This window comes from Panthera uncia, chromosome A2, assembly GCF_023721935.1.
Source record: "Panthera uncia isolate 11264 chromosome A2, Puncia_PCG_1.0, whole genome shotgun sequence".
NCBI classification, from domain to species: Eukaryota; Metazoa; Chordata; class Mammalia; order Carnivora; family Felidae; genus Panthera; species Panthera uncia.
In genome coordinates this window covers 32,607,863-32,631,765 of record NC_064816.1, presented here as the reverse complement: position 1 = coordinate 32,631,765, position 23,903 = coordinate 32,607,863, and the positions used below count along the sequence as shown (strand labels likewise).

At 44.0% G+C, this 23,903-nt stretch overlaps 1 long non-coding RNA gene across 1 annotated transcript in view; it reads left to right on the top strand.

The window, feature by feature from the left end:
- LOC125929548 (uncharacterized) overlaps positions 1-23,903 on the top strand; it is an 80,607-nt gene that overhangs the window by 43,608 nt on the left and 13,096 nt on the right. The gene's annotated exons all lie outside the window — the stretch shown is intronic.

Genomic DNA, 23,903 nt, shown 5'->3' with positions numbered 1-23,903 from the left:
GCAGGCAGTGACAAGGTATGGAGTCAACATCCCTGGGACCCCAGATCCCCGAATGGAAATCAGGGGCTGTTGGCAAGAGTATAGGAGAGCAGATGCTGGGGAGGGAGCCAACAATGTGTACTGCACATTGGGTTTTCCCACAGTGAATGATAGAAAGAAAAGAAAACAAAGTACGCTTTTGAAACCAGGGATACTCACACATGTGTAACACACACACACACACACACACACATGCACACACGCACACACGCGCACACACACAGAGGGAGAAAGAGAAATTTTACATCCCACATGCCTTTGTAGCCATGAAAAAGTGAACAAAGTACAGAAACAAAAGAATCAAAATAACGGAAATACTTTGATCAAAACTAATTTTTTTTTCACATTAGGGTCACTTTGAGGAGTTCAGACTCCTCAGGAGTACATCTTCCTGGTTCCATCTGTCCAATGTTTCAGGAAACAGTCTGTTTTGGCAGTTAACTGTGTCTACAGTTCTTACGTAAAATATGTTAAACATCTGTCCCTGATGTACTTAAATATCACTGCCTTTATTGTGTCTAATGCTGGCCCATCAAAATATAACTTACAAGAGAGGATTTTTTTTTCCCAGCCCATCTAAAGAACTGCTCCTTTGCAACATGGTCATATTCTCAGCACTAAACAGGGAAATTTCGGTATCACAGTTTCGGTGTAGGAGTTTCTTTGTAGACAGGTATTATTAATTTGGGTACCACATGGGATGAATTTGACCCAATCCCTTTTTAAATACATGTGCATCCTTGTTTGTAGCTCATAGCTTAGAGGTATCTCTTTTTGTCAGTGAGGGCAACACCAAACCCATCATCCATCAAAGAATGAACTTCCATCGGTACTAACTTGCTGACCAATGTGGACTTTCTACCCAGCCATGATTCTCATATTCCTAAGGCAGCCCCTTAGGAAAGGTACTGTCTCCACACAACACCATGAATATTGTTTTTTATTGAGACTCTGCCATGAGCCAGGTACTGAATGGACCTCTTCACATATAATGGTCTAGCTTTACCCCTTTTGGCTGTGTGATCTTGAGTAATGAACTCAATAGCTCTGAGCCTCAGTTTCCTCATCTGTAAAATGGGGAGAACTTCATAGGGTTGTTGTGAGTATTAAGTGAGTTGCTGTATGTAAAGTGCTTAGAATAGTACCTGGCGCATCATAAGCACTAAAGGTGTAGCCTAGTAATAATCTAGTTTGATAATCCTCATAGCAGAGTTATAAAATAGTACCATTATGTTTCCCACCTTACTGATCAAAGGGAAGAGAAGATAAATGACAATAGCAATGATCATGAATACTACAAATAGCTGGGCTAAGCAAGTGATACACATTATCACTAATGTTTACCACACCCTTATTCCCCTTGGGAAGCCAAGAGGTTAAGGTCACGTGACTGGATTGATAGAACCAGGATTCAGACACAAGTCTTCCGATAGAAATATCTGTGCTCTCTCTGTTACACCATGCTACCTCTCTCCTTCGGGAGTTTGGTCCACATGGCAGAAATCCATTCTAAATCCAGGTCCTCGTCAATTGGCCAGTGGGTTTTGAATAAATACCCTCTTTTCTTCCGTTAACCAAATGAGTAAGTTTGGCATCTTAAGATCGTGATTTAAAAAAAAAAATAATAATTGTTTTAATTGTATCCTTTTTCTCCAATGCTGTGCTTGATTCTGTTTCTTCCTTTGGCTAAAAAGTTAATGTGATTTTTTCAAGTGGACTTTAAAAGTGCTTCTTGATATTAAAGCCTATCTCAGGAAATGACTTGGCGGTGGAGGACGGGTGGTGCACTAACATGGATTGAGCACAAGCAGTCCCTGCGTGCCAGAGCCAATATTTTCTTACTTAAGCAACAAGTTTCAAAGCAAGAGAGTATTGATGTGAGCATGCGTTACAACCATTTTTCTCACTGTGCGGTTCAGGGATGACCCTACGTTGGACCGTCTGGACTGGTGCTTAGAAAGGAGCAGATTACTATGCTGAACTGGCTGAGTCCAGAGATTGGGGGTTCGTACCCCCCAAGTTCACCTTGTGATCCGTGTGCACAGTACAGGTTGGACTGGTGCTTCACGCATATGACTTCCCATCATCCTCAACATCTTTAGCACAGGCACGCAGAACCGGAATGGAGATCTTTACACACCATCAGACAGCAAGGAAAGCTCTTATCAACAGTCAAGGAAAGGTTGAGAGCAGAGAGGGTGGGGAATTACGGCGAGGAGAGACCAGGTCATGCTCTAATCCCGTGAGGCTTCTCTTATGTGAGTAATCTAAGCCTATGAACTCAGTGGCCCAGGAAATCCTGGATGCAGGGTTTCTCCTCCCCGTTTCACCCCACCTGCTTGGCCGCAAGAGGGATAGGCTGCAGCAGAGGATCAAGGCTGGGCCTCTTTCAGCCTGCCTGATGCTGTTAATACACATTCACAGCTCTTTAAAATACAGGTGGTGTTTGTATATCCTGTTTCCCGTTTGAACCAAGCTCCACAATGAGATGATGGGGACAACAGGGGAGATAGAAATAATGCCAGTGGCCCAATAGTTGAGGACTTACGATGAACTCTCTCTGGCTGAGCACTTTGTGTGTCTATTTTTTTTTTTAATTTTTATTTTGAGAGAGAGGGAGAGAACAAGGGAGGAGGGGCAGAGAAAGGGAGAGAGAGACTCCCAAGCAAACTCCGTGATGTCAGCGCAGAGCTGACACAGGGCTCGAACCCACGAACCGTGAGATCATGACCTGAGCTGAAATCAAGAGTCGGGCACTCAACCAGCTGGACCACCCAGGTGCCCTTGCAGCCTCTCATTTTATCCTCACAACCTAAGAGGTAGGTCCTCTTTTATTCCCATTTTGTAGATGAGTAAACAGAGGCACACAGAGGCTGAGTAATTTGCCCAAAGCATTCAGGTAACGGGACAGAAACCCAATGCAGTATTGTTCGTTTCTCTGCTCAGCTTCAGAGGTGTGGCCTCAATTAAGTCACAAGATCCCGTATAGTGTTTGTCCGCTGATCAATTCACTTAGATACACATAGGTAGAAAACAACTACTATGTATGTTTTTTCTCACATACCTTTGGTGTTTGAATATGGGATGGATGGGTCTAAGTTGAAACTGACCACCAGCCAAGTGTCTGAAGACCAGACAGATTGGAATCTGGTGAACACTGACCGCATTTCAGTATATTTATAGGGATTCTAGACTTATATTCCTAAGATTGGGATATGCCCAGCAAAGCCCCAGCCAGCTAGGTCTGTGTTAGTAAAGGTAGCTGATGCTTTCTGGATAATCACCATGTGCCAAGTCCTGGGTGGGAACATCCTGTGTATTTTTTTCGTTTCACCATCAACACAATCACACAGGAGTGACTTCTGTGATTCCATTCTCCTGATGAGGCAAATGAGACAGTGGGTGAATCCTTCAGAGTGAGGTCTGTGTGACCCCAGAGCTGAGCTGCTGTATTGGTCAGTGTTCTCCAGAGAAATAGAACAAATAAGATTATATAGACACATATATAGAGGAGACTTATTATAGGGGTTGGTTCACACAATTATGGAAGCTGAGAATTTCCACACTCTACCGTCTACAAGCTGGAGACCCAGGAAAGCCAGAGGAGTAATTCAGTCGAATTCAAAGGTTCAAGAACCAGAGATGCTAATGATAGAAGTTCCTGTCTCAGTCCCAAGACCTGACTGAGAACTAGGAACGCCTCTGTCGAAGGGCAGCAGATTAATGTCCCAGCTCCCATAAAAAGAGAGCACATCCACCCTCCTTCTGATTTTTTGTTCAATTCAGGCCCTCAGCGGATTTGATACTGCTCACCCACATTGGTGAGGGCAATCTTCTTTACTCCATCTACGGATTTAAATGCTGATCTCTTCCTGAGACACCCACACAGACACATCCAGGAGTAATGTTGGACCAGCTCTCTGGGCATCCCTTAGCCCCCTCAATTTCACACATAAAGGTAACATCACTGAGGTGCCTGGGTGGCTCAGTCAGTTAAGCATCTGACTTCAGCTCAGGTCATGATTTCACAGTCTGTGAGTTCGAGCCCCGTATCGGGCTCTGTCTGTGCTTATAGCCTGGATGGCCTGGAGCCTGCTTCAGATTCTGTGTCTCCCTCTCTGTCTGTCCCTCCCCCACTCAAGCTCTGTCTCTCTCTGTCTCTCAAAAATAAATAAATGTTAAAAAAAAATTTTTTTAAAGGAACTATCACCTACCTTTCCAGCATGAACTATGTGGGGTGGATGCCTGTAGGAAGAAGCAAGAGATGAGAATTCTAGTTCTAACTTTGCCGTTTCCACACTTGGCAATTCCGTGACAGTCCCTTGTCCCCTATGGGCTTCATTCTCTCGCATTCATAAAATGCAGATATTGCCTCCATTATCTTACAGACCACCAATCATTGTTTCAAACACCTGGAGCTTACCATGATAGACGCCAAATGTCTACTTTTTTTTTCCTGAGAAACACAATTCTATACGCATTCTGTTGTCATAGTTGCCACGTGTGAACACTTTTAAGGAACAAAGTTGTAGCAGTTTTACGGAAATGCATTAGATGGTGACATTCAGTTTTGTCTTATAACTGGAATAAAATTCCCACATTCCATCAAGAGATCTTCTCCCCACTCCTGGGGTGAAAACTGTTAACCTAAATAACATTTATAATTTTTTCTTTGCTTCTGATGCTAAAATTTGACCAGCCTATGGCCATAGTTCGCAGCGAAAGAACAAAGGGAGGGAGTTCCTTCAATAATTGGCACGCCATGTTCCATTTACCTGTTGCTTCCTAATACAAGCAAAACCTTGGCTGGTAAGGACACCCAACAGATAGAGAAAGCATTGTCGGATGTTTAAAATATGCTGAGAAACAAGTGCCCTAGTGATACTTAATAAGGCATATCATTAAATAAAACAGGTAATTAGCCATGATAATGGAAATATAAACAGGACCTAATTAGCAGAACTTTTCATTACTCTCTCTTGGTGTGGGCCACAAACATTTGGTATATTGTTATCACACCCATGTGCATAATTTCTTCATTGATTTTGGACCAACTGGGCAGTAGTCAAGATGAGCAAAACAGTCGAGGGCAGTCACGATGCTGAGGCTTTTGTGTTCGTACTGTCGCCAGTGTGCCAAAGATAACATAAGTATGCCTTGGAATGTTCCATGTTATCAAATCAAGCTTCTTGTAAGAATTACCTTCATCTGATGTCTGTGTTCCAACACTTTCTGTATTTAGAAACCATTTAGAAACAGCACTTCACCCCATGTCTTCCATTACTGGAGGATGGAGGAGAAGCTTAGCTCCTCAGTCAACTGCAGTCTGTCTTCCACGTCCATCAGTCTACCAGATCTACCTAGGATAGAGTTCCCAATGGCCACACCATGTTGCCGAGGCCAAGGGATACATTTCCCCCCTTATCCTGCTTCCTCTCTTTAGTCCTCTTTACTCTGTTTACCACCATCTCTTTAAAAACACACTCTCGGGGCACCTGGGTGGCTCGGTCGGTTGAGCGTCCACCTTCCGCCCAGGTCATGATCTTTCGGTTCATGAATTTGATCCCCATACTGGGCTCACTGCTGTCAGTGCAGAGCCTGCTTTGGATCCTCTGTTCCACTCTCTGTGCCCCTCCCCAACCTGCACTCTCTCACAAATAAATAAACATTAGAAAACACACACACACACACACTGTTTGGTGATGCCTGTCTCTCTTGGTCTTCTCCCTATCTTGGTGGTTATATTTTCCCCATTTACATTGCTGGCTCTCACTCTTCTGCCCACTTTTAAGCAGGACTTCATTGGTAATATTCCCCTCTTTTACCTCCATGAATACTCACTATGAAATCCATGCCCACAGCAATTATAATTAAACTGTTGCTTCCTTTACATTCTTATGGGCGGTGCCTTAGCTCCACCTCTTGTCACTTCTCCTCTGGATGATTTCAGTATCCCCCCCCCCCCCAATTTTTCTCCTTGTTCCCGATGTGACATCCCTCCCTCTCCAATCCAGTCTGTACCACTATTTCCAGGTGGTACATTTGATCCTGTTGTTCTGTGTTCTCTGTCCTCTGGGCTTCTTTTCACAAAGTCATCTTGAGTATGAGGCGGTCAGGGTAGTTTGTGACTCCCCGGGCTGAGGTGATAGACGTGATGGCTCCTGTCACAAACAGGCTTCCCAAGGGACGGCTGTACAAAGACCAGACTCAGGGGTGGGTGACTCCCCCCAGGATCTTCCAGGAACAGGGGTTTTGTCACCTGAAATATGGTTACCAGAATGCATTCTGATCATTAACAAACTGTTGTCTTACCAAGTTGCATTCTGGTTTAAGTACGGTATATGAACAAACCCCTAAGGAGGGAGTCTCTGTAACCACCTGACTCAAGGATACCAGGAAAGTTGCTGCCTGTATTTTCATTTCCCTGCTAGCCTGCCATAGTGGCTGCTCAATAAGATTAAATTAGGTTGCTAGTGACATAAAACCCATGGCAGTTTTATTCTCTCTTACATAAGCAAAGTCCAAAGGTAAGCTGCCCAGGTCTGCTGGGGTGCTCCCTAATCTTTCAGCTTCCTGTTCCATTAGCCTCAATACGCTACTTTAACCTCATGTACCAACCTGACTGCTTGAGCCCCAGCCTTCAAATCTGTGTTCAGTCAATAGGAATTGGCATAAAATATCACACTTCTTTCCATTAAGGACACTTCTTGGAAGCTGCACAGACCAGTCCCTTTGTATACCATTGGCCAAAATTCAATGGCCTGGTCACCATAGCTGCAAGAGAGGCTGGGAAATGTAGTCTTTCTTTTGGATGGTCATGGTCTCAGCCAAAGAATGGGTGTTCCATTATCAAGGCAGAAGGGGCAAATTCAGCTATGGAAAAACTATCAAACTTTGTTGCAGCACCTGCAAATCCTTTTGTTGGAGATGCATACCTTTAGTCTGAAAGATTTTCAGTGACCGCCAACTCTCTTTGTTAGGTACCCTCATGATTCTTCAACAGGCATTGATTCATCACTTCCCTTCCAGTGTGCCATCAACATAAAGGAGGGAGGTTAACACCACCGGAACAGAGGGGTTCTAAAACCAGAAGGAATGAGCTATCACATAATAATTGATATGGTCCACTTAATAATTTCAGGGGTGGGGGCGAACAATAAAACAGAAGTTAGAACCAGTCGTGGTCTCCTGTGTGAACTCGGAGTCAGTTTTCCTCCTATGAGATGGGAATAACTGGGTTGTTGTGATAAGGAAAGAATTAGCATGTTTTAAAGCCACATGTACCCTGCCCTGTTGGGTTAACAGACATTAATCACTGCTTCTATGACCAACTACAAATATTAGGTGGAGTAAAAGCTGCTGGAAAGAAACCAGATTCAAAATGCAGGTCTGGAGGAGCACCTGGGTGGCTCAGTCAGTTAAGTGTCCGACTTCAGCTCAGGTCATGGCCTCACGGTTTGCGAGTTTGAGCCCCACATCGGGGTCTGTGGTGACAGCTCGGAGCCTGGAGCCTGCTTCGGATTCCATGTCTCCCTCTGTCTCTGCCCCTCCCCTGCTCATGCTCTGCCTCTCTCTCTCAAAAATAAATAAATGTTAAAAAACAAACAAAAAAAAAAAAACCCGTAGGTCTGATGTTGTCTCTTAGCCCAGTGGATGGCAGTTTGCTTGTTGTGAGCTTCAAGAAGGCAGAGAGCAAGACCTATTTTGGTCACCATTGGACCCTTGGTGCCCAGCACAGCGCTTGGCACATGACAGGAACTCTGGAAACATTTCTTGAATTCCATGAATAAGTGACCCAAAAGAATAAGATAAACTGTACAGAAAATGGTTAAGGACAACATAGTGGAGACTGCATGCGAGTTCCAAATCAAATTAAGGGGAAAGTCGCGTAGGGAACACAGAGGAATTGTTGAAGGCGGGTGAAAGAGAAGGAAGAGTCGACTAGCACATTTGACACTGACAAATACTTGGCGGAACAATGAGTCCTTTTTCCACAACCTTGGGAGTTTGACCCTTTTTTTGTTTCTGAATTTGGGGTTTTTAAGTTCTTATTTGCTCCTTTATAAATTTGGATGGGCTAAACATGTAAACTGGAGCTGGTTTAATTAATCTGGCAAACAAATACAAGCAGAGAAACCTGTCGCATTAAATGATATCCATGAAGAAGTCAAAGTTCCAGGAGCTACTGGCACCTTCCTCTGGTCCAGATTGTTTTTCCCCTTGGGGTTCCTGGCTGGCTCAGTCAGTAGAGCATATGACTCTTGATCCCAGGGTTGTGAGGTTGAGCCCCACTTCGGGCATAGGGCTTACTTGAAAAAAAAAAATTGATTAATACAATAAAACCAAATTGTTTTTCCCTTGAATTAAACAAATCTAAATGTTTGTACAATTCTTGAGAAAATATGGTGGCCACATGAATAAAGTCAGTAAGCGCTTTCTTTTTATGGGTTGTGGCACTGTGTTAATGAGATATTTATTGTGTTGCTACGATCGTTCCAGATTCGTCACAGGACATTTAACATCCACCTGGACGTTGAATCCTGTAACCACTGGAATATATAAATATTTCTCATCAACATTACAAATAGCTCATACTGGACTAATACCATATAACTCTTTTCTCTTCTTTATAAGAAAGTTGTATGTATTTGTCACCAGATGTACTTTTTCTCTCACATGCACTTTGTCCCACCTTTTTATTAGCTTGCTGTGCCTTAGTAATCTGACAACAAAGAGTGAATCTCGATTCATGATTCAAGTATACAAGGAATAAAACTCAATTTTACTACACTCTGTCTTAATTACTATTTCAAATCCTTTTTCAGCAAAGATAGGAGAAACTTACTCCCCACCAATTTAGGATCTGTCTTCCTTTCCCAAGGTTGCTGCTAAGCTCTAAGGTTGAGAATCATACTGTGCCAAAGCTATGAAAGGAAGTGTGCCCTCCATGACTGTCTGGGCGTCTCTGGGAGGAATGGTCCAGTCAGCGCAGGGCAATCCCCTTTAGAGGGGTATAAGTGTGAGGTGTCCACAATAAACACCTTTAGCAGCCAGGAGTCCAGATGATCAGCCATGTAGAAGAATCTGTGCTGAGCACATCAAGTCTAGTAGGCTAACCATCTGTCAGCTCACTGCTGCATTAGCCCCATTCCTACCATTAAGCCTTTTCAGATCCAACAGTTGCTTTATTGTGCCTGGGGACACACACTGGGGTGCATGGGAATTCTTATCCTGGAGTAGGGTAAACCTAATGAGGCCACCAAGACCCTGTTAGCTGAGACCACCTATGGTCATCTCTTGTCTAGAATCCTGCTGCCACATCAGAATTCTTCCTGGCAAAGTTTGGAATCCTTGATCCTTGATCCCGAAACCCTATCTGGGGACAGCGACACCCCCTCTTCAAGTCTTAGGCTAGAGACTTACAGGTCATGCCGAACAAAGGAATAAACTTGTATCTTAGCTCTCATGGCAAGCCTTTGACCCTCCTTACCCAGGCCAGGGATTCTTTTCTAATCCCAGGGGCAAAAAAAAAAAAAACCCACAAAAAACAAACAAACAAACTTGCTCTGACTGAATAGATGTTTCTCCCCAATCTATTGACCACATCATGAGTCCTTTCTCTCCTTTATTGTCTTGATCAATGTTGTCTAATAGAAATGGGATGTGGGCCATAAATGGTGAGCCACATACGTCACTTTCTAGTAGTCCCATTATTTTTAAAAAAGGAAACTGGTGAAATTGATTGTAATCAGGTATTTCACTAAACCCAATAAGATGCTATCATTTCAACATATAATCAATTTTTTAAATAAGTAATGAAGCATTTGACATTCCTTTTTGTATTAAGTCTTTGAAACCCTGTTTGTGTTGTATACTTAGAACACCAGCGCAACCGCATTTCAGGCAGTCAGTAGCCACACATGGCTAGTGGCTACCATATCGGTCAGCACAAGTGTATGCCATGAGTCTTCCTTTCTGTTCCTGCATTGCCTAATTTTTTTAATGCAAAATCCAGAAGAGTCTCCTTTTTATCTGCTTTTCGGCTACTTCCTCTGTTTCCTGAGACAGTGAACCCAGAATGTACAGCTTCCCAAATGAGCAACATGGTTATGGGATAAAAAGAAATTTTGGAAGAGGGATGGAGGGAACAAAAATTAGAAATTCACAGAGGTTATCCCATCATCATTTATTAATAAATTATTTATGGCTTATTATAAATATATAATTTATTATATTTTACTATAGTATATCTTATTACATTAATATAAATATTATTATATATTAGTAAACATTATTTATTATATAATCCTATTCTGCTATTATTTACTGCATGCCTACTTTGTGCACATTATAACACCTATGTCTGGGACTTGGAACAACCCAACACAGAAGTTGTATGCAAATTCATCAACTGAAGACACAAGCTCATAGAGGTTAAGTAACTTGCTCATGGCCAAGGGTGTCAGAATTAAAACCCAGATCGTTCTGGTGGCCCCAAAACCATTCGCCCCTTTCCACTGAGCCATACCAACTTCCTTCTCTCCTTGCATGACCTAGTTTTGTTTGTTTTTTAGAAAAGACTGCTCCTGCCCCTTTGTGACCTTGGTTGAATTAGCTCTCAGAGTCAACCAGCCGAGGAACCCAGCATGGCGGCAGAGCAGCTGTTGGTATGACTGGTTCAACCAGAGATTGCCCTGGCCTTTGCTGCCATTCTGAGTGGAGCCATCACTGCTGTCCATGTCAGAAGGACCTTTGTTTCTGATAAATGATGGCAGCTAGGATTGGAAAACTCATGCACAACCTTTGGCAACGAGCTCCGGGCTCTTGCCCTCAAACTGACCGCCTGCACATTCATAGGCACAATTGGATGTGAGTACTGGGTTCCCAGCCATCATACGGGATGCAATAGAGCCATGACTTGGGCGTTTTATTCCTAGCTTAATCTTTTCTATAATAATTTTCATTCTTTATCCGAAGACAGCTACTTCTTTCTCTTCTGCTCTGTGCCACACAGATCTAATATTCTTGTTTCCTTTTTGAGAAAGGGCAGTCCACAAAGTTCAAAGGGCTACTTGAATTACCTGCTTCAGTTCTGTTTAACTCTTAGGTTGGTCTTCAGCATTTGGATTTGATTTTCTCCTTCTTATTGACAATCCTAGGTTAGACCATATTTCATTTACCTACTACTATATAAATAATTATGCATCTGTCTTACTCATATTTAGCAACTTGACGGAAGAAATCTTGTCTTATCAATTTTGATTTCCCCTTGGCCTTGCGTTCACACAACATATATTTATCAAGTACTTACAATAATAGCCCAGGAACAGGCCCGCCCAGAAAATACAAAGAAGGACACAATTTGGTCCTTACCCCAAAGAATGTAGAGCAGTGTTTCTGACAATGGGATGTGCATCAGTTTTATAGGAGAAAGAGATTCCTTGAAAAATGTTGTGTTAAATTAACCTCATCTCCACCCATCAACACTGTAGGACTTCTCAGAGCCTTTAAGATGTCGATGTGCACCATGAATCTCCAAGAAGAAAAATAAGATATACAGTGTTTCCTGAAATGTTTTGACCATAAAGCTGTTTTATGTGGTACAATCTCATGGGACAAGTGTTTTATGGCACATGCTTTAAGAAATGGTAGGTTAGAGGCCAACAGAGGAGAGAAACATGGAGAAGTAATTATAGTAATGCCAGCTAACAATTACGGAGTTCTTACTCTGGCTGGCTCTGCATAGATGTTGAGAAAAAGAAAGCTTCCTGAGGGCAATAAAGAAGACGTCATCAAGGAGGGGACTCTTGGGGGACCTGGGGGGCTCAGTCAGTTAAGCGCTCGACTCCGGCTCAGCTCATGATGTCACGGTTCATGAGTTCAAGCCCCACATAGGGCTCTCTGCTGTCAGCACAGAGCCTCCTTCAGATCCTCTGTCCCCTTCTCTTTCTGCCCACCCCTGCTTGTTCTCTCTCTCTCTCTCAAAAAAAAATAAATTTTTCAAAAAGAGGAGACTCTGAAGCTGGCAGTTGAAAGAGTGGCAAAGACTTATATATAGATCTTGAAGAATATTTGTTGACGAAATGAGTTCAAAAGATGTATCTGCATTCAACTTTATAGGTACTATCATTATAAATTTTAACAATGTCGTTTTGTTTGTATGTTAAGGATCCAATTTGTAAATAACTCAAAACTGGACTTGTGGTAGGCTAAATGATGGTCCCCAAGATGGCCTTGTCCTACTTCCCAGAACCTGTGAATAATTTATGTTATACGACAAAAGGGACTTTGCAGGTGTGATTAAGTTAAGGATTTTGACGGGGGGGGGGGGGGGGAGAATGTGCTGGATTATTCAGGTGAGCCCAGTAGTTAGCAAGGGTTCTTATTAGAAAGAGGCAGTAGATCAGAGAGACAATAGATAGTATGAGCCCAAAAGCTGGGAAAGGTTTGAAGAGACTCCACTGCTGGCTTTGAAGGTGGAGAAAGGCTGCCACAGGCCAGGGGATGGATGTAGGCAGACTTGGGAGCTGGAAAGGACAAGGAAGCAGATTCCCCCCTAGAGCCTCCAGAAGGGACCTAGTCCTGGGGACCTATTTGAGACTTCTAACCTCCCACACATTCAGGTAATAAATCTATGTTTGTTCTAAGCCACTAAGTTCATGGTGTTTTGCTACAGCAATTACACAGCAATTGGAAACTAATGCAGAATGTATTTTTTCTTTATTTTTAAAACCACGCTCGTAAACAACTCCAAATAGCTTTTGTGTATATGAGTTAGAGCTGCTGCTGTTTGCCATATTAGAAATTCAAACTAAGAATGTATTAAGTAATTAATGTATTTAAAATAGCAACACTAAGCTCACTACATGTTAACCAAAAAAAATGCATACTTTGTAAGAAATAGCTGTATTTTCCAAAACAAAAAAGGAAGAGTACTATTAGTCTATATTTTTACTCATTTTTTTAACAGTTAGCTTAATAGAAGACATTTGGATTCTAATAACTGCTTCTACATTCCATCTGTCATGATGTCTGTCACATGTACGGAAGCCTCTGGAAAACTAATGAGTGAAAAGGGCAAATATCTTCGTATTATCATGAGAACCATTTTGACCTCACAGACCCCCTGACAGATTCCCCAGGGTCTCCAGACCACAACGGGAGGATCCCCGATGCAGAGAACTGTGTGTCCCCACAACAATTCAATATGGTAGATGCTAATATTAACCCATTACAGAGATGAGATTTGGACAATGTAAATAACTGGTCTCAGGCTACATCTTGGTAGAACCAAAATTCAAACCCAGGAAGCCTGACTCCACATCCCATGATGGTTCTCCCATGTTCCACTGCCCCCCAGTTATCTTGATTGGTTATTAGTGGGCCTCATTCACCTCTGTGCATAGGACTCCCTCTTTTCTGCCTCTCTTTCTTCTAGATTAGACCACCTGCCGAGCCCACCCATCACGTTTTGTCTAGATAACTGCTTTAAACCTTTAAAGAGTTGTAGAATCACCAAGCTGGAAGACAGTTCAAAAACCTTTCCCCCTCATTGGGCCTTTGGAAAAACTGAGGCCCGGGGAAGGAAAGGCCCTGGCACACGATCAGGTAACACAGCTAGTTATTAACAGAGCCAGAAAAAGATCTCCACGCTCCTGGCTGTTCAGGTGTGATTCCCCCCAGACAGCATGTTACATTGGACCCCATAATTCAAACCAAGATTATTAAATATAATAGAATAATAGCAACCATCCCCACATAGCATCTCTACTTTCACAGCTGCCCATCATGTCTGTTCTCCAGAAGGGTGGAGATTTTCCAGGGTTTGGGTCAGCTAATGAAGGAGACATCTTTGCTTGATCCCTTGCAGGCGTGATATCCAACTGCATTGTGACAGCAACCTTAGTCCCCAATGCCAAGTGGGTACTTACTAAATATTTATGGGATGTGTCAGTAAATGAATCACTCCCTCCCCTCACTCCACCTCTGTGTGGTTTCTTAAAGCCTTGTTTGAAGGAATGTGGATGGTTTTGCACCTCCACCTATGGAGGCCAGCTAGGAGGCTCTCCCAAGTGAAAAGAACCACTGAGATTCCAGACAGTGGCTTCATGTTTTCCCTTTTGTTTCCCTTTCAAATTCCTGCTCTTGATCGAGGCCTCCACCCTCCCTGCCAGAAAAGAGGGAGGGAAATCTTTTTTAAAAAAGAAGAAGAAGAAGGAGAAGGAGAAGAAGGAGGAGAGGAGAAGGAGGAGGAGGCGGAGAAGGCGGAGGAGGAGGGGGAGGAAGAGGAAGAGAAAAAAGAAAATAAAGTTCCTTTGTAACAGCCCAAACTTTATCCCCACCTATCTCTACCCAGCCCTTCCCTTTAGACTATAACAACTGGACCCTTTTTTAAGTTTTTCTTATCAGGGGGGAAATAAGGGGGGAAAAAAGTGCCATTCATAGGCCCTCAGAAGTCATCAGATTGCATCTCTGGAAGGGGTGAAATGTTCAGACATTCAGGGAATCGGGCCCAAGGAAGGCCTCCTCCCAGTTAAGGCATACCTGCTCCCCAAGAAGGTTCTGGCTCCTGTGTCTGGGGACAGAGGGGTTTACCGAGCCCGGGGGTGCAGCTGTTTGCTTGAGGAAACTAGCTTACGCTGTAAATACTCCAAGTATTGTGCCTAGTGTACAAAAATCTTGGTTCCAGAGCAAATACATAAATCTGAGCCTGACGGGGGAGCTTAGTGGGCCACATGTTCGGAAACATTCGGAGATTTCTTTAATGAAAGCAGATTGCCTTGCCCTGTGGACTTAGGGGATCCTATTTTCTTTTTTCATTTCCAATCCACAGGCTCTCAGAAGAATTGAAAGCAAGTAGGTTACACCAGGTGCTTTGAGGACAATGAAAAACTGCCGCCGGACCTAAAAGCATTAGTCATTTGGGGAATTTCTCTTTTTCAAACAAGACCTGGTGGAATTAGATGCTCAGAGCGGTTATTACAATTTAGCTGGGCCAGGTGGTTTCTCGGGCAATGTCTGTAATGGACCACGTTCAGTCGGTGTTGTCAAAAATCTGGTTTGTTTCATGAAAAAGGAGATAGCCAAGCAGATACCAGAGTTCTCCCCTAAAAAAAAAAAAAAAATTATCTTACCAGCTTTTCCACACTTGCAGTCACAGTCTTTGCTGGAGATGTGGATTAAAATAAGGATTATGTGTCCCAAGAAGTACTCCAAACCAAAAATCAGTGCTAACATCAGTCAACCCTAAACCAAGGACCCAACAAATTACTCAAGCATTTGCTGTTTTGACAGTTCTGTTCTTTATAGCCACCTCCCTTTGTTGCTTTAATTTCTTCCCCCTCAAAAAAGAATGGTTAAAATTTATGGCTAGGAGAAATAACTGATTACTGCTGGCAAGTTAACTGAAGGGGCCAATTGTTCCATACGGCAAGAATCAGAAGGCTAGGAAGCCATTCACCGGGAAAGACTGATGTGTGAAAGGGCAGAGCAATGTTCTCTCCATTGTGTGATAAAGAGTTTCATGTTTGGTTCCAAATTCCTAAAGGCAGCCTGGTGCGCAATGGACCAAGCCATAGGGAGAGCATGCGAAAGCTGAAAGTATATGCTTCACACACAAGACGGGGTCAACTTCCAGGAGACAAAGGTTTCCTGTTCACTTTTGTTAGAGTGGTCCAGACATTCTACGCATTTGTCAAGACCGGGGAAGCAAAATGGCCGTTGTGCTCTTTTCACATGGAAGCCGAATGGCCCCGGGCCTCGTCAGATGCTACGAATGACGTCATAGAGACCCCCCTGGGACACCCCCACACACATACATCAGAGTGTTTCTAGAAACCCCAGGAGGGACCCGTTTGCTCTTAAGCCAACTTCAACTGGATGGTGCTGTTACAGGCAACTGCCGTGTATTGCTAAAACTTCTCTGCCATCTCCTACCAGGCAGTAGAATCTCAGCCACCATTGTCCCACTGTTCCCAGAGACACTATCATCAGTGTCGAAGAATCCCGTGAGCCCAAGACAGAGCTGGGTTCCACCCGGAAGTGGGAGAATGCTCCGCTCCACATTTTGCCACATGACCCTAAGCAACACTGGATGTGCCCATATTTCCAGAGCCCCCCTTGAAAACAACTGCAGCTTTTCGTGGAACTCCCCTTAAGGCTTACAGTACATTCAAGGGATTGGGGAACAGACCCTGCCTCTCATTAGTTATTCCCCTCCTGCCCCCAGGTGCCTGCTCACAAAACTTCCTTCTCGGTGAACTGTTTTTCTGTCAGAGAGTATCAGTTCATACGTATAATGCACCAACTAGACCCTGACCCCCAGTGAAAATTATGTTCCACACAGTAGGTCCAAGCAAAACCTCAACTAAAAGGGGTCCAATTTGTGTGGGTGGCTCTCCGTCTCACACACTTCCTTATTACTTCGCCAGTCATTTGACGTGTTTATTGTACGTGTTGCTAAGAATGAGAAATTCATAGAATGAGAAAATGTTATAAATAAGAGGGAGCTACGAGATGATCTAGTCCAGCCAACTGTAGGAAGGAGAAACCTCAAACCTTATGTCCTCTGCGTGGTCGTAATAACCACAATAGCAACCGTAATGACTAACAGGCATGGATTGCTTTAGAATTTATGAAGCATTTTACATACATTATTTCATTTAAATAATGAACTGAACCCGACCATTTGGACCCCTAGTTGTTAAACAGCAATGAAATGGAACTTTCTGTTTCTAAGTAGGGAAGCTTAAAAAAAAAAAAAAAAAAAACTTATTAAAAATAGCTCCAAAGGCAATTTGAACATCAAAGAGCTTTTCATGAAACAGCATTTTGATGAGTTAAGTGTAAATGAATCAGAAACATATGGATTAAATTTTATTTAAAATAAACAAGGGTTTAAAAATTAAGAGGCGAAGTAGTTTGAAAACACATCTGACTTAATCCAAAGTGTCTGAGCACAGAAAGGGCCTAGGGCTTTGTAAATCAGGGAGGTGAAAAATGACAATCTTGTCACCTGGATTTCTTGTCCTGGGCTCTACATGGAATAAAACTCTGCAGACTTAAACTCCTACACAAGAGGAGACCTGAAAGTGATTTTGAAATTTCCCTTTAAGTTATGAAACTATGGTATTAATACCAGATGACTAAAATCATGAATTAAGCTAGCCACAGATTGATAATGTCATCAAGCTTCTGTTTTTCCAACATTTTAACTCTTCTGTGGGACCGCTTTTCGGAGCAGCATGCCCAGTTTTCAAAGATGTTTTTTGAGATTTATATCTCTTCCTCGGTCTTTCTTTTCTCAACATCCAAATATTTATTTGGAGCTATCTCTGTTATTTTTTTCCTTCCAACATTAATGGGCAGTCCATAGACTATGAAATTTTTATTTCCATTTTATTTGTCAATATTTTTTATTGTTCACCGAGCTAGATATTTTAAGACATGCAACTTTAAAAATCCACCTGCTTTGAGAAGCCATAGTTGTTTGTTGGTTATATAAGAATCCTTGTTTCTTTTTTGTTGTTTTTTAAAATTTTTTAATTTTTTTAATTTGTTTTAACATTTATTTATTTTTGAGAGAGAGAGAGAGCGCGCGAGTTGGGGAGGGGCAGAGAGAGAAGGAGACAGAGAATCCGAAGCAGGCTCTAGGCTCTGAGCTGTCAGCGCAGAGCCCGACGCGGGGCGCGAACCCACAAACCGTGAGATCGTGACCTAAGCCGAAGTCAGATGCTCAGCCAACGGAGCCACCCAGGCACCCCTGTTTTTTTTAATGTTTGTTTATTTATTTATTTGTGTGTTTGTTTGTTTTGAGAGAGAGACAGAGACAGAGACAGAGACAGAGAGTGTGCCTGAGCAGGGGAGGGGCAGAGAGAAGAGAGAGAATCCCAAGCAACGACAGTGCAAAGCCCCATGCAGGGCTTGACCTCACTATCCATGAGATCATGACCCGAACCTAAATCAAAAGTCAGACATTTAACTGGCTAAGCCACCCAGGTGCCCCAAGAATCCTTGTTTCTAACCAATGTCCAAAACCGGTAAAGTTTTGGTTTGCACAAGATGATTTTTCTCTTGTCATAAGAAACTTTTGCCTTATTGACGGTTCTTTATTTCTCTTGAGTGAACGTTACCCTTCGGCATATTTTGCGTGTATCCCTTTTGTTAACAGATCGATGTGCCTACTCCAGCAGCCGGCGCAATTGCAAACCTTAGTTCCCATGTGATGAGATACTTGTCTCCTGACTGGTAGTGAAATCCCCAAAGCAATTGCAGATCTCAGTCCCACCCCACTAGCTATTAAATAAGTACCACTTGGTAGAGTCATGATACTTAATGGATTTCTAGGAAATGTTTTAGGCAGTGTCTGGATGTCTGCAGGAAAATTGGATTGAGACACAGTTGTGGAGTACCAATTATCCTCTGCCCATCCGTGTCATCCCATCGTCTCCTGGGTTCCAGAAACCGGAACAGCCTGGGGCAAATCGTCAAATTGTCAAAATTTGCCCTTGGCAGTCTTCTGGCTTCTCGTGTTAGTCCTCTGACTTCTGTGCCCACACGCAGACCCGGTGCTCTCCTTGGGGTAGAGTGGAAGACATTGTATTGCAAGTCACCCAGACCTGAGTTCAAGACCTGCATTTACCACATGCTGTTAGATTCAGTAAGGATTTGTCCACACACACCATGGCATTTCTTTGTTCCAAGTCATTCCCTTCCCATTCTGTGTTTGAGTGTCCTGGGCTTCATGCAAGATATGTTGTCAAATTAACTCTCTTTGATGTGGTCTGTTTAGGGTGCTGTACATTCGAAAGTCACATCCTTTGCATTTAGAAGATGCTGTATTCCTGTCTTACAGCCTGACCTCCGTCCATACTCACATACTGAGTTCACCTCCCTACCTAGTCTTTGCACACATGCTTCCTCTGCCTGGAATTTGCTCCCCCTCAGTGGCCCCCATTCTTGCTGTCAAGAAGCTGTCCATCCTGCAGGACCACCTTTCATGAGTCCCTTCCAAGAAGGGCCTGGTCACAATTCATACCTTCGGCCCCTTAGTTCCCGCTGCACAACTGTGCACCCGCACACACACTGTATCGTGAATGTCAGTATTTGGCCTATGTGAATCTCATCTTTGTCTCTAACCCACTCTGTCCAATATGGGAGCTACTTACCATGTGTAGCATCTTAATTCTAAGTAATTAAGGTTAAATAAAATTTAAAAAATCAGGGGCTCCTGGGTGGCTCAGTCGGTTAAGCATCCGACTTCAGCTCAGGCCATGATCTCACAGTTTGTGAGTTGGAGCCCTGCGCTGGGCTCTTTGCAGTCAGTGGGAGCCCGCTTCAGATCCTCTGTCTCCCCCTCTCTCTGCCCCTCCCCTGCTTGCACACAGGCGCTCTCTCTCTCTCTCTCTCTCTCTCTATGTCTCTGTCTCTCTCAAAAATAAACATTAAGAAAAAAGAAATTTCAGTTCCCTGATTGTAGTAGCACAATTTCAGGTGCTTAAGCCACACATGGCTAGCAACTAGCATATCAGAGAGAACAGACATGGAGCATTTGCATCATTGCAGCAAGTCCTATTGGACAACAAGGCTCTAGATGCTGTGGGACTTAGGACCACGTCTCTGTACTCTGTCTCTTCTGCAAACTCGCCTCACCATCTCTTCCACATGCGACAGTGCCCGGCACGTCAGGTTCTCTCTGTGTCTGTCAACTTCCTGTCTTTTAGTACCTTTTGCAGGGTCATAATGGTAAAATCTTAGCGTCTCAAGTGCCAGCGCTTTACCGGGTAGGTATTAGTAGCTTCCTTTCCCAAAGGAAAGAACTAAGTGATCTGCCGAGGCGACACAGGCATTAGGTGAAGAAGTCAGGATTTGAACCCTGGCATTTCCGACCCCAGCACCCGTGTGGTTACTCACGGTGCTCTGGAGCGGGACTCCTCAACTTCGGCCCTGGTGCCGCTCCTGACTCTTTGAGGTCAGATCGTCCCTCGTTGTGGGAACTGCCCTGCGCATTGTAAGATGTTTAGCAGCTTTGCTGGCCTCTACCTGCTAGACGCCAGAAGTGTTACCCGCTCGCCACCCACTCCCCCACGCCCGCCGTTGCCACAACCGGAAATGTCTCCAGACATTGCCACGTGTCCCCTGGGGACACCCCCATCCCTGCTTGAGACCCACTGCTCTAGATGCTCAGTTAAAGCTGGCCAGATGGATGAAGAGATGGTTCTCCAAATCCTGACTTCTTGCTTTGAGCAAGCGGGAAGCAGGCTGACACCCACTCGGCAGGGAAACCAAGAATTCTCTTCATCTGCTGCCTGATCCACCCGGCCAACTCCCCCATCTGGGAAGTGTTCTGCGGCCGCTTCCTTTCATGTTCCGCAGAGATAGAGCCTTGGGTTGCTGACAGCCCAGATGTTCTGCAGCCCCTCGTGAGTCACGTTAACACCCACATGCCTTGTTCCACAGGGCTGGCCGGTCAGCTTTTCCTTCAGACCACCTGGTTTAGGCAGACGATCCCAGCAAACAGCACCTCTGTGGGAGGGGGGCCGAGTGGGGTCAAAGACGAACCGGGAAGAAAGCAGAAAGAGCTGAGAGCTGGCCCCTGGGCACAGCCACGGAGGCAGACCTTGGAAGAGGGAAATCTGTCCTGAGCTGTTTGAGAAGACCCAGGACCTGGCAGATGGATCCAAAGCCCGCACATGCCGCCTGGGAATGACGTTTCAGTCTTCAGAACAATCGCAAGATGAGTAAGGCAAACAAGATGGTCTTTTTAAAAGCCGTGGGGTCTTTCTAAGGCAACTCAGTCCCCGCTGTAGATTCAGCCCTGTCGTATCACCCCGACTTTCATGATACTGCTGGAAAGTGGGACACACAAGTTGGAGATGAGCTGACCTCCCCTGCCTGGGGTTCCCAGGGCACATTCATGTGTAGAAGCTCTGAGAAGTCTCACAGCAAAGAAATGTAGATCGCTTGCAAAATTACCCTCCGCTGGCTAACTCGGGCAAAAGGTGACCATACGTGCTCCAAAGCCCTATGGGACGAAGCAAAGTAATGAGATAGCAGGTAGGAAAATATTTCGTATTATAATTATACGGTATTTCACAGTATAAGTGCAAATAGCCAGTAGAACCCAAGAAGCCTGCTTTTTGCAAGGCCGCAGGAAACCTGTGGATTATGGGACCATTGGGTTCAAAAGAAACTTCACGGGCTCAAAATTTTTTTTAAAGAGAAGATTTTTTTTCCCCCCAACGAGCACATAAAGCTTTATTCTTACAAAAATAATCTGTTTGAAGAGTTTTATTTTAGGTTCAGAATTTCACATGTTCTCCATGCCTCTTCCTTGGGCGTCCAACCCCTGACTCTAATTAAGGATGTCACACTCAGCCCTCCACAAACAATAAAACCCAGAGAACGAGCAGTTATAGTTGACAAATAGTGATTGTCGTTGGGCTGAAGCACTGACTGGCAGAACCTGTCCTGAAGCCAGTTTCTTGCTCTGCTTCCCTTCCCTCCCATAGCCCTCCCGTCAACGTTTCTAGAAGAGACGCCATGGCAGTTCAAGGCTCGGGGCGGGGGGCCGGGTCACAGAGCTAGAATGTGGTAGAGCTGTCTGCCCTGGTGTCATAGAAAATCCTCACTGTCACCCATCCCACCTCTCGAAATAATGGCAGTGACCGCAACAACAATAACTAGAGTTGCTCTGGGCCACGTGTTAGTGGAAGTGCTTTTTCGAGAACCGTGGTGCTAGAGACTCAATATTTGTGCCCCCCCCCCCCGCAAAATTCAGGTGTTGTAACCTAATCCCCAATTTGATGGCAGTAGGAGGTGAGGGCTTTAGGAGAGGAGGTCGTCAAGATGGTGGAGCCTTCCTGAATGGGATTAGCATCCTTATGAAAGAGACCCCACAGAGACCCTACACTCCTACCTCCCAGTAAGGACGTTGAGAAGACAGCTCTCTGTGTTCCAGGAAGCAGGTCCTCACCAGACACCACATCTGCTGGCACCTCAGTCTTGGACTTCCCGTCTCCAGAACTGTGAGAAAGACACCGTTGTTGAGAAGCCAACTGGTCCCTAGTATTCCGTTCTAGCAGCCTAAACAGACTAATGCAAGGATCCACACATGTCCAAAGGCTTAGTGGTTAGAATTCTCCGTCTTTCTGCTTGGATGAATGGGATTTAATTTTTAAAATTTTAAAAATATCTGCTTAAATATTTTGATAACAATATTTTGGCATATTTGGTTTCCTTTGGAATCCTGTGTATTTTATTCTATGCTTTTAGAAAGATTTTTTTTCCAAGAAGGGATCCACAGACCACGCCAGACCGCCACGGGGTTCAAGGTATGGAAGAGATTAAGAAAGCCTAAGGAGCACGGGTATAACCCATTTTCCCAGACTGGGAGACTGAGGCACGGAAATCCTAATTTACCCAAGGTCAAGGGGCATGTAAGGAGCAGATCGAGGACAGGAACCCAGGTAATATGGCTCCAAATGTATGGTCTTCACCCAGACCTCATAGCTGCCTCTCTGGGGCTCTGTGTCAGATCCTCTGTGAGATTCCGGAGGCCCCATGTTCTCCCCACAAGCAAGGTAGACCTGCGCCCACGCTTCACAAAGCAGCCAGGTGTGTTCAGTGAAATCTTTCCCGCCCTCTCCTTTACCAACCTGTTTGCTCTGGCCTGTGCCTACCCTTCTGAGCCCGTCTCCTCCCCCTCTCTCCTCTGCTTTCCAGCCACACTGGTCTCCTTCCTACACTTCCCAGCCTGTGAACTTAGCCTTTCCTCTGGCTGGAATGCTCCTCCTCCCTTATCTTCCCTCTCATCCTGTGATCTCTGCTTCCTGGTCACCACCTCACAGATGCCTTCTGTGATTAACGTAGCAAACGTATCAAAGTGAGTTCTGTTTTTCCTTAGTATTTTACATGTCGATCCTTTTCGCTGTTCTGGGTATTGCAAATATCTTCTCTCAGTTTTTGGTTTATCTTTTCACCTGCTTTACAGAATCATTGAGTGAGCAAAAATTCTTCATTTTAATGAGTCAGATTGATCAATCTATTCCTTGATAGTTTGTGCTTTTTGTTTCTTGTTTAATAAATCATTCTCTACGTCCAAGGGCATGGAGTTAAACTTGTGTATTTCTTCCTAAAAGTTTTAAAGTTTTGTGTCTCACATTTAAGCCCTTGATGCATCTGGAATTGACTTTGAAAGTTGTGGAAAAGGGACTCGATTATCTTTTTCTGTATGGATAGCTAGGTGTTCTAACATTAATTATCGAACTGTCCAGTTTTCTCCCACTAATCCCAGGTGAAACTCTTGTTTCTGTGGTCTGTTAGCCAATCCCTGGGCCAGTAACTGCCCTGCTTTATTTTGTATAGTTGCTTTTTTTTTTAAGAGAAAGAGAGCCCAAACAGGGAAAGGGTAGAAAGAGAGGGAGAGAGAGAGAAAGAGAGAGAGAGAGAGAGAGAGAGAGAGAGAGAACACCAAGCATCCTCCATACTGTCAGCGTGGAGCCCCACTTGGGGCTCGATCTCACAAAACATGAGACCATGACCTGAGCTAAAGCAAAGAGTTGGACGCTCAGGTGACTGAGCCACCCAGGCTCCCTATTTCGTGTAGTCTTAACATGTGTTATGGCAAGTTGCCTTTACTAACTTATTTCTTAAGGAGTGTCTTGCCAATTTTTGCTTTTCTATATAAATTTTTGAAACAGCCTGTCGAGTGCAACTTAAAAAACAGAGCTTGTTCTGAGATTTTCATTGGAATTACTTTATATCTACACATTAATTTGAGAAAAATTGATATTTTTTAACTATTGAGTCTTTCTGTCCATAAATGGGAGTTAACTCTGCATTTACTTAACTCATTCACTGCTTTT